The sequence below is a fragment of the Bidens hawaiensis genome, unplaced genomic scaffold (genome assembly GCF_021521415.1).
Source record: "Bidens hawaiensis isolate Kalapana, Puna unplaced genomic scaffold, B.hawaiensis_p1.1 tig00025188_1, whole genome shotgun sequence".
NCBI classification, from domain to species: domain Eukaryota; kingdom Viridiplantae; phylum Streptophyta; class Magnoliopsida; order Asterales; family Asteraceae; genus Bidens; species Bidens hawaiensis.
In genome coordinates this window covers 311217-322632 of record NW_027494010.1, presented here as the reverse complement: position 1 = coordinate 322632, position 11416 = coordinate 311217, and positions in this window count along the sequence as shown.

The window sequence follows — 11416 nt, the reverse complement described above, 5'->3', positions numbered from 1 at the left end:
TTATTACATATTTAGACCTGATGTTAGATCGAATATGGAATTACATTACATTACCTTACCTGTTTAATTTCATTTTCTTTCTCAATTTTCATGACCTCTATATCATGTGTGCCCTAAGTTTTCTTGAGTTTTAAATTAATAATATTAGCAACCATAGAATACTGTGAGAATTCTGCTTAACATATTATCTCTTTTTTTAGCTTTAATTTTAAGTTTATGTATTGCACTTGTGAGTTTATTTGTTACTGTTTAGTGTTTAGCTAACTAAATTAGCATCTAAAGCCACACATCTGAGTTTTATAGGATGTTGTGTTTTCTTCTTTGTATCACTGGTTTGGATCATGCTTATAACTGGTTATTATTGTTTTATAAAGGTAAAAAGGAGGTGGAAGACCCTATACAACATTTGGCAGTCAGCAAGAGAGCTGCAGAATCAATCACGTTTATTAGTTTGGATCTTGAAGAGGAATTGCTTCAGTTTTTTTTGTAGATTTTATTTATCTAATGCCCAAGTGTGTTTTTTTCTTAAGTTCTTTGACGATTAAAATGTTCAGATGGAAGACCTTTCAGTCAAACTAGAATCTGATGAACAAGAATTGACTGATTGTTTAGAAGAATTTAATTTTTTAAAGGTTAAAGTGTTATGTTTTTTTTTTTTCCAATTTACTAGTATTTCTGCTAGAATGACAGAATCTTTTGATTCTGAAATCACATAATCGTTTGTTTTGTATGTCATGGAATCTTATAATTCTGCAATCACAGAATTTTCTTTTTTTGGCGTCTGCTGGGGAAATGGCTTCCGAGTTCTGACCCTTAGAAACCATGTTGCTCAAATTAACGAGACTTTCAGCAAGAGAGGTTTTTAGGTATATTAAAAAATAACCTCAAGAATTTTTAATACATTGTATTAGCTCAAGTATTGATTTGATTTTCATGGTCAAATGAACATGGAAACAATTTTGATGGTTATGAAATCCTTGTTAAAGTGAAGTTTGACTATTGTTATTTCCTTGCTTCTTTTCTTTGTTACACTTCAAGAGATAACAAATTTAAATTTTAGGGTGGTTGACGAGATAAATCAAGGTTTTAAATCTTTGTATTGTTCATTTATGTTTTTAATATGATTTATCTTTTTCGTGTAAATATACTCAAACAATGTATATTTATATTTGCAATGAATGAACGTTATTAATGAGAAAAAGATGCTCCAGCAATCAGTCAGGGCGGCTTCAAGTCAACCCAATTTTCCAAAGTAAGGGCGCTCCCCTTTAACTATGCTTATGGTCAAAGTATGAAGTTTGCTGTCTAGTGTTGTCTTTGGCGCCTAAATGTTTTTTTTATCTATTTATACTTGATTAAATCATTTACTGTGAGTTGCTTAACTTTTAAGTGAAAAATTGTGTTCGTTCGTTAACAAAGTGATCAAGTTTGTGTTTGTTTGTTCAATCAAACAAATGATCAAACATGAATAATTAGCTGATTAAGAAAATATGCATGCCCGTGCTTGTTTTTACTTTAACAAAATAAACCAGTTAGTGAAAAAAATGAAAGTCAAATGGTTGTCATTCAATTTTAATTTATTTATCTAAACTTGCAAGTTGTTGGCGCGGTAAAAAGAACCGAACGCTTGGTGGTTCAGCAGGAAGTCTGTGTTTATGTGTGTTCGTTTCTTCTTCTTCTTCTTCTTCTTCTTCTTATTATTATTATATTATTATTATATCATTATTATTATTATTATATTATTATTATTATACGTGAAGTCTATGAAGGCGATGAGTTGCTGGTTTCAAGCATCTTTACCCTCTACAGTAGAAGATTATTGTTAGGTAAGTATTCTAGGGTTTTGTTTTATATGCATTTGATACACTTTGTATAACTTTGACCTGTTAGACCATGGTTTAATGAGGATTGACTCGATAGGTCAACCCTACTAGCCAGTCTTCATTGATGCAGGCTTATAAACTGGCTATTAATGATCTAGACAAGAAGTTGATCATCCGAAAGCTATATTTGAGGTATGTCTTTAATTATATTCTATTATTTCTTTTAGGTGTCACTTGATGCTATATATGTGTGGCTTAACAACATGTAGTTCGTGTTAGTAAAACCGGTGATAGTAAGGGTGTAAACGAGCCGAGTCGAGCCTAAGCTCAACTTATTTTTCTAAAGCTCGAGCTCGCCTCGTGAGTTGTGTTTTTAAGCTCGGTCTTGGCTTGTTTAATATATACTAATTTGTTTATATAAGTTTTTAATTATTTTTATGTACTTCTAAAAAAAATCTTTATCGAGCCTAAGCTCGGCTCGATCTCCTGTAACATGGTAGTACATTGAACGAGCCAAAGCTTGGCTCGAGCTTGGCATCTTATGAAAAAATGGAGTTACATTCGATTGATATCATAGAAGTAATAATTAGTCTAATTAAGATTCGGAATTGTTTATGAGATTTGGAGCATTTGTGTGTATTGAATATATTATCACCCTAATTTGGTTTGTTAAATATATTTTTTGTTTAGGCTGCAAACTGTTTGAGATAGATTTTACGGGTCATTCGATTTGCTGATACGGGCCAAGCAATTTTTCTTGGTAATGGATTTCAGTCGAGCATGGGTCAGATTTGTTTACATGGATCAAAGGATTTGGTGATGAGTTTGTGAAGCTTAAACTAAAGCTGAAGTTCATTCAAAATCCAAGACACATTGAGTTCCAGGTAATTATTTGTTTATTCATAACCAAAAAAAAAAATCAATGGTGGCAATATAGTAAAAGTAGTATCTTATTACAATATGCTTACATTAATTTTTTTCTCCAATATATACACTAAATTGGTATAAATTTAATAAAATAATAAAAACTGAATAAACCAATTACCAAATCGATGATTGTATTATTCGGTTACAAGCAGATTAAATCAAAACCGAGAAAACAAATCCCGATCTTTATTGGATTTTTTGGTTTGTGTTTAACCGAATTATCGGTTAACCCTATTAAACTGAAACAGAAAAAACATAACCGAATTACAGTCTGCAAGTCATTTTCTCTCTTCCGAGCTGGTTAGGATTCATACTCTTTTATTTATTAGTTTTAAACATTTGGGAGGGTAAAATGTTTCTGTTCATATCAGTCTACAAAGTTGTGAGGCTTACGATTCTTATTTGTTTTGGTTCATATCAGAACACTAATTATTATATTGAAATCATGATAAAAATAACTAAATGATAGATTAGCCGGATTCGAGCTTTTTTAAGCTAAACGAGTCCAAGAATCACTTATCGAGGTCATGTAGGCTTAAAAATAAGCTTTTTTAATAAATGAACATGAGAATCACTTATTGAGCTCGAGTAGGCCTGCAAGCCTACACGAGCCCAATATTTATATAATTTTTTTTAATATTTTAAGTATATGTTTATAGAATAATATTTATACATTAAAATAATGACATTCAAATAAATGATATTGAGCCTACAAATAAATTAATAAATAAGTTAATAGATATCCTGATATATATTTAGAATTAATCAAGTTCATTTGTGGGTTTGACAGATTATCCAGTTGAAGTTCCAAAAGAGTTAGATGGTTAACTGATCTACCCTTTGCTTTTGTTTACCTCATTTGCAATCTTCAGCAAGTTTTCTTTATCCCGTGTATGCATTTGTGTGGTTGAGTTGATATTAAATTCGATATTTTTGTTTATCTGCTAAGATTACATTAATACCTGTCATATTATTGCATTTTCAAATGATGTGATCAAGTATCACATCACATGAACACAAATATGATGTTTTGGTATGTTTATATTTGTATAGGCCATGAAAGGCAGTTGGAAACAAAAATCACCGAGATTGAAGATCAGAGAAGAAAGATGGTTGTTGGGGTAAGCTCATGTGAAACGTCGGATATGATGTGATTGTGATGTGTTACTTGCAGAAGTTTTGATTTTTGTTCTCTCAAATAAAAACATACCATATATTATGTGATTTTAGTTCTTTCATGTGCTGTTTTGAGGAGTTACTAACTTCAAAAGTGAATTGGTTGATTCTAGAAATGTTTTAACATATATTGTTGTATAGCAAGTTGATTTTGGATCCCGCCGCATCGCTCGGGTATCCTACTAGTATATATATACAGATAATTGTTCAAATAAAAATAAGGAGCTTTCTAGGAATGGTAAGAACCAATAGATTTTTAACATGTGGCATTACAATATACTTTGAAAGAACGATTCTAGGAAACTTTGTCGGTTTTGGTAATTTTAAATCTCAACCATTGATTAACATGATCCAATGGCTATGATTTATTTTTATTCTTCCTTGGAAACTACTTGTTTATAGGATATCACTCCCCTATATATAGGCAACATTACAGAAATCGTCCTTTATGTTTACCCAAAATTTCATTGTTGGTCCTCTATCTTTAAAATTGATGTTTATTGTCCTTTATGTTTAAAAATGTTATACTTTTTTTCCTTTAGGCCATACCCCGTTAAAAAACCTCGTTATGTTGTGTCATGTGCTGCTTACGTGGGGGTATTACCGTATTTCATATCCCATTAATATTCCCCCCCATTATATACCCAATCCAACTTCGATCGTCATTAATGTATAAAAAATAAAATTAAGGTTTCAAGAATCCCAAATCGATTGTTCCCTGATTGTTCCCCAAATCGATCCTCACATCATGGCTTTCTGCAAATATGGGAAAGAGGCAATCATCCTCACATCATGGACACCCAAGAACCCTAATCATCGTTTCTACTCATGTCCGGACCAGGTAATGATTTCTTGGTTCTATCTAAGGTGTGAAAGATTATTGCTTTAAGAAATTAGTGGTCTGATATCATGTTTTATATGTCTAAACCCAGGATTCATGATGTGGATTCATTGGTTGGTTTGATCAAAGGTGTGTAAGACGTGCAGACATGTTGTGGCTGCACTTTGGATCATGGCTGCTAATGGAGAAAGGATGGGGGCATTAGAAAGTTGGGCTAACCCGGTGAACACAATGGATAGGTGAAAGTTGGTTTACTCCGTCAAAATTAATCTAATAAATGAGATGTCTGTGTGGGCAAAATGTGAGGCTCCTACAACCATTGTAGCACCCCAAGCATTACACTATGGCTGGTTGTAAGTCCCTAGCTTGGATCTTTCAATATGATATCAACAAACCTAAGGTTATTGCAGAATATAACGTTAAGTGATTCAAGACAAACAATGTTAATACGTAAAGAACACGAGATCTTGCTTCAAAGAACACGTTGTATTAACGTCGGGTGCTTAAGCACAATATTACACAAACCCGTTCACATCTAGAATCACCCCGTTCACGGCTAGAATCACTATGAACACCAACCTTCTAACCCTATACATGTCATCTATATAAAGGGAAACCAACAACCTAACCCAACATAAAGCCCAAAGCCACCGAGATCACTAAAGGATCTCGGTTTACATACATAGCCACAACACGAAACCCATTTAACATAAAACTAAGTACAAACCACCAAATGTAGACCCAACAATCTCCCCCCTGGTTTGTCGCTTCGTCCTTTAATCATGTTCCATGATATCGATATCCGCATCCTTTAAACCACCTGCCCAAAAACCAGTTCTGATAATAGAAGCCGCCATACTAGTATATTCTTTTGCAGCTTCTTCAAAAATTGGGTCAGCAATAATTTAGAATGTGTTGAGGGTCTTGATGTCTCTTTCTCCGAACTTTAGCAAGTATCTTAGATCAATAAACCAGTATTGACCCTTACCCTTTTGTAGATGTATGACAGCAGTAGTATTTTCGTTGTCAAATATCCAAAATCTTATACTGTCTAGGGTCCCGTCTGGAATAGCATTAGGTACAGGAATGTGAGTAGCCTTATTTGTTGCAGGCCACATAACATTCACCATAGTCTTTCCTGTCCTTGGATCCTTAACCCCCTTTGCCTTCTTCAGGAACGAATCAACACTCTTCATGTTTGGGAATCCATTATCGACTTGTCTTCGCAGAAAATTCTAGTAATTTGTAGCTCGCTTATCATAACTTGGGTTGTGGAACGGAGTATTGATAAGGTCGCTAAGATCTATCTTCGTCCAGGATCCGAGATTCTTCATTTTCTTGTAGTACTCGGTAGTCCCAGACCTTCGTTTTACCCACCACATGTTCTTTTCAGCATCAAAACCCCAAGACATGACTCCATAACGGTCACCATACCTGTTAGAAAAACCCTTCTCAAATGTAACAATAAACTTGTCACGATGAGCGGACGATTCAACATTCTGATTGGAGTTCTTCATAATAAGAAGCTTTTTCTGATTACGGTCCGATTGTTCAGCAGTTTTGGGTGGAATTGAAAGATAGTGCTTCAGTGACTCAGAAGCGTCAGCATGTGCAGAAGTTTGTGCACTGGAGCTTCCACCTAGATCAGCAGTAGTTGTCTTCACAACAGGATCTTCATTGCTTTTGAATTCGTCTCCAAATTTCTGAACACGTTTATGTTGGAGGTCTAAGTACATAGAAATTAATCCTCCCATGTTGGATTGAAGCTCGTTAATCTTAGAATCTTTGTCAGAGTTGCTAGTTTTGAGTTCTTGAATACGCACGTCCTTTACAACCGAATCTTGTTCGAGTTCAAAGACTCGACGTTACAACGCTTGTACGTCCACAAGAGCATCTTCAAGCATAACTCCCTTTCCTTTATTCTGTAATTGTCTTGCATAGCGAGAATCTGAGCAATCTTCTCTAAAGCACTAGAGCTTGACTGACAAGTCGGGTTTGATGATCCCGATGGCTTGTCAAAAACAGGAATATCAGCTTCAAAGTTAAATTCTTGAGCAATGCCATCAAAAATATGTTCCTGAGATTTACTCTCAGTTGTGGAGGGATTTGTATCAGCGTGAGTCTCAGCACGTTCGTGTTGGCTTGGTGTTGTTGTAGTTTTGGTTTCAGTAATCAGTACGCCTGGTTTTGGATCTTTCTTTCTTCTTTTATGTGGAATGAGATTAGCGTCTGATTCTTCCGGAATGTCTTCATCTTGAGTTTTAGAAACTGTTTGAGGAGGTTTCAATGCAGCTGACTGAAGTAATTCCCTTAACTTCTCAAAATCTTTTAAATGCTCAGCAGACGAAGCAGTTTTTGTTTCACGGTGTTCTGTTTCTTCGTCATCTGAAATGACCTCAAACGCAGCAGCACGCCCCTGAACCAGTGCCACATGCTCTTCAGTAACGTGAGCACTGACACAGTCTCAGTTTCAGCAAACATGCTGAACTTAACCAAATCGTGAAGGCCTTGATAAACCACCTTTGACCCCTTCCTGGACTGCTTCATCAATCCAAAAGTATTGGGTCCCATTGACTTCATATCCAGCGTCTCGACAGACTTAACAAGATTAGTGTAATGTGAATCAAAGATCATATGTAAGAACCGAGGATACATAAGAAACATTTCTTTCTTCTTTCCCTTTAAGTTGCTCATCATCTCATAGAACACGAATTTGGAATAGTTGTAGTTCAGTCCATGATCAGAGCAACTACAGCCGACATCTGAATGTGTCTAATCTCATCAGATCCCCCTTTTCGTCCTGACACGCAAGTAAAGAATGTGTGTATCAAAAATCTCCAGTAAGGATGAGCTTCTTGATAGCAGGAGGATAGTGTCCCTCGTAACCCATTCTGACTAGAATCTCTGAGACAAATTCAGTCAAATATTCTGTTGTGTAGTCAGGTTGATCCCCAAATAAACGAACCTCGCGAATAATGGCCTCTGAGATGACGACCGGCTTCTTTTTGAACTTTGCAGTCTATAGTAACAGCTCCACCTACTCCTTGTTGGTTAATCGAGGCATTATTCCAGAACTCTGTGATCATCTTCTTGCATATCATAGGAGTTTCTCGTAAAGCGTGAGAAATCCTGCAAGTGTTGAGACTGACGATCATGGACTTAAAATCCTTGTGTGCCGGAGGTGGATCAAACAGGTTTCCATCTATGCTATGAGTATCAACGAACTTTAGAGGTGCTTGATCAACCATTTCTACAAAAAGAGGAGTTAAGTTAGCAGTTGTTTATATAACTTGAACAACAAGCATAAGTTTAAAAACATAATTTTTAATTCTCAAACGTTGAGGACCAGTTGTGAAAGAAACAAGTCATAAGGACTATAAATGAAACATAATAATGATTTTATAATAGACTTCGGTCCAACAGGTCATTCTCTGTCCACACACACAGATTTCGGTCAAGGAAAGGAGTTTTCGGTCAAAGGTATGAATTCTCTGTCCAGTCCCACCTAGAACCCAAGTTCTCGGTCAATAATAAGAGATCTTAGTCAACAAAAGTCAACTAAGAACTCTTGGTTTGACCAAAGGTTTTCGGTCAAACTAACAGGGATGAAACTCTTTGAATTAAGCCTCGAAAGACGTGTCATCTTCTTCAACAAGGCCAATAACTCCATGACCAATAAACCTGCAAGAAAATTCCTAAGGTCACAACAATGACTTTAACCATAACCCGTGTCCAACATAGTGTGGGTTCATTATATGAATCGTCAAACAAGGACCCGAGCAATCATTTTTGTTACATCTCATTCAGGCCAACACATGTATCAAATAAATTAGAACTCTTGAAAATCATACGATTCACTCATGGCATTCATTACCTGTTGATGAATCAAAGAACACTAAGACAAGACTGGATTTGATTCGAATAGCAAGGGTTAGGGTTTTCGGTCAGGTAAAATCGTTAGAGAGAAGATATTTTGAGATATAATGAAAATAACAAAGGTTTGATGCCTTTTATACCTCAACAATTAGTGGGCCGAGAACCCTGTGAAACCCAAACCAGAAACTTGCCCAAACCAGTTTATCAAGTAACCCAACAAGACGAGCCCAAAACCAGATTATTAAATAACCAGTAAACAAACTCAAAGCCCAACATGCTTTTAACCAAATCAAAATAGCCCATTTTCATCACTTGTTTCGAGGAGAATAATTCCAAGGTAAAACGGAAATTAGAATATAATAAAATAAAAAGAAATGACCAATAAAACTTACGAAACACGTTTTAAGAATACAACATGAAGCACCTGTCTTCTAGTAATTTAACAAACTTTTAGAATCAAAATTCATTTTTTGATAGAAATGCCGCCTTTATGAAAAGATCCGAACATTGAATCTTATTGATTAAGGTGCTTTCACAAGGATTCATGTTTAGCGTTATTATGACATAAAAATACAGGTTGATAGCAGGTATAAAAAACTTAGCATGATATTCATTGCGTCAGTGATATGGATTAGGTGCAATTAGGCATAAAACTCATATGGACATCACTTATGGACCTGTGATGCCTCCTATCTCTTCTCAAAGTGTATTTGGCTTTCCCAGATCACCCCAATTTGACTCCAACCCCCTAATGCTTGATCAAGACTTTTATAAAAAGCAAGAAAATTTTAAGCTTTAAGGTTGACCCCTTTAAGCTTTGAAAAACCAAAAATTTAACAACTCAAATCATATACATACTTATAATTTTTTTTAAAATAAACATAATTGCACAATATTTTTGGTGATCAAGACACTAACGGGCTCGTGTATGACTGGGTAATTACTTTTCTACCCATCATTCGGAGAGATGTATATGAAGACATGCACATTTCTTCAAAATGACCCTCCACAGTGAGTTTAGAAGATTTAGTTTATATCACTTCATCGTTTACACATCATGGAAAGCTACCATAGAAATCAATGATAGTTCTAGATCCTTTTAAGCTTAATAACTTCACCCGTTAAGCACACAGAAACAATTTTTCTATCATTTTACAAAGGTTGGATCAATTTTCATTTGAAAAATGTTTTAAAGCTTCAAAAAGCTGTTAACTGAATAATCATATCACTTCCCAGAGAGTTACAGAGGACACAATTTTAAAACTCAGTCACCCCGGCCACTTTTAGTTTTCAGGTAAATGGTTATCCCGTATGTCCACAAGTGGTTAACAGGACCAAACACATATGAGAATACATGTCCCTCCAACTTAGACTTACCGACATAATTTTACGTGAAATAATTTTAAACAAAACCACATCACAATCACCCCAGATGCTTTCAATCTTTAGGTGAATGGCTATCCTGTTAATCTATGAATAGATGACAGGACCAAACATATACAAGTATATGTCCTTCCAACTGAAGCAACTGACATAATTTTAAGCGAGAGTAAATATGAAACCTTTAAAAAGAAAAACACACACTCTTTTTGAATTTTTTTAATTTTCTCCTCCTAAATTTGTGCAAAAATAAAATATGTACAAATTTATCCTCAAAAAGACTCAATCCTTGAAACGAAGCATTTTAAGAAAACCGACAAGCACATTAAACCTGGCTGTCCCGAACAGTTTTGTAAATAAGTCCGCCACATTATTATCAGTGTGAACTTGTTCAAGATGAATCAATTTACGGTCGTAAGAGTAACGAATAAAATGTATTTTAATATCAATGTGCTTGGTTTTTGAGTGTTGAACCAGATTCTTAACGATTGCAATGGCAACATCATTATCACAAAAGATAGGGGTGTCAAGAAATTCCAAACCATAATCCAACAATTGATGTTGCATCCAGATAGCCTGTGAGCAGCAAGCTGACGCAACAACATACTCAGCCTCGGCAGTCGATGTGGACATCGTTTGTTGTTTCTTGCATTGCTAAGAGATGAGACGATCGCTCAAGAACTGACAACCAACATATGTGGATTTCATGTTAATGTCATATCCACCATAATTGCCATCAGCAAAAGCATATAAATCAAAATATGAGTTTTTGGGATACCAAAGACCTAACTTTGGTTTTCCCTTCAGATATCTAAAAATACATTTAACAACAATTAAATGAGAGAGTTTAGTGTTAGCTTGGAAACGAGCACATTGACAGACAACGAGCATGATGTCAGGGCGACTGGCGGTGAGATACATTAGGGATCCGATCATCGATCAATAGTATTTTTGATCTACTGGATTCCCTTCAGGATCAGAGGATAAGAGAGGCCTTTCCGCCATAGGAGTGGTAGCACTTTTGGAATCTTGAAATTCAAACTTGGCAAGCATATCTTCAACATACTTTTCTTGATGCAGCAAAATTCCCATTGAACTCTGACGAATCTGCAACCCCAGAACCGTTGTCATTTCTCCCAACGAGCTCATCTCAAACCTCTTCTTCATTACTTCTTCAATTTCAGAACACCACTCAACACTGGTAGACCCAAAAATAATGTCATCTACATAAATCTGAACCAGAATCAAATCTTTCCCGACGGTTTTAAGGAACAAAGTTTGATCAATGGTCCCTCTTTTATAACCATGACCCAGAATATGGGCCATCAATGTTGCATACCACGCCCAAGGGGCTTGATGAAGACCATACAGTGCTTTGTCTACCTTGTAGACA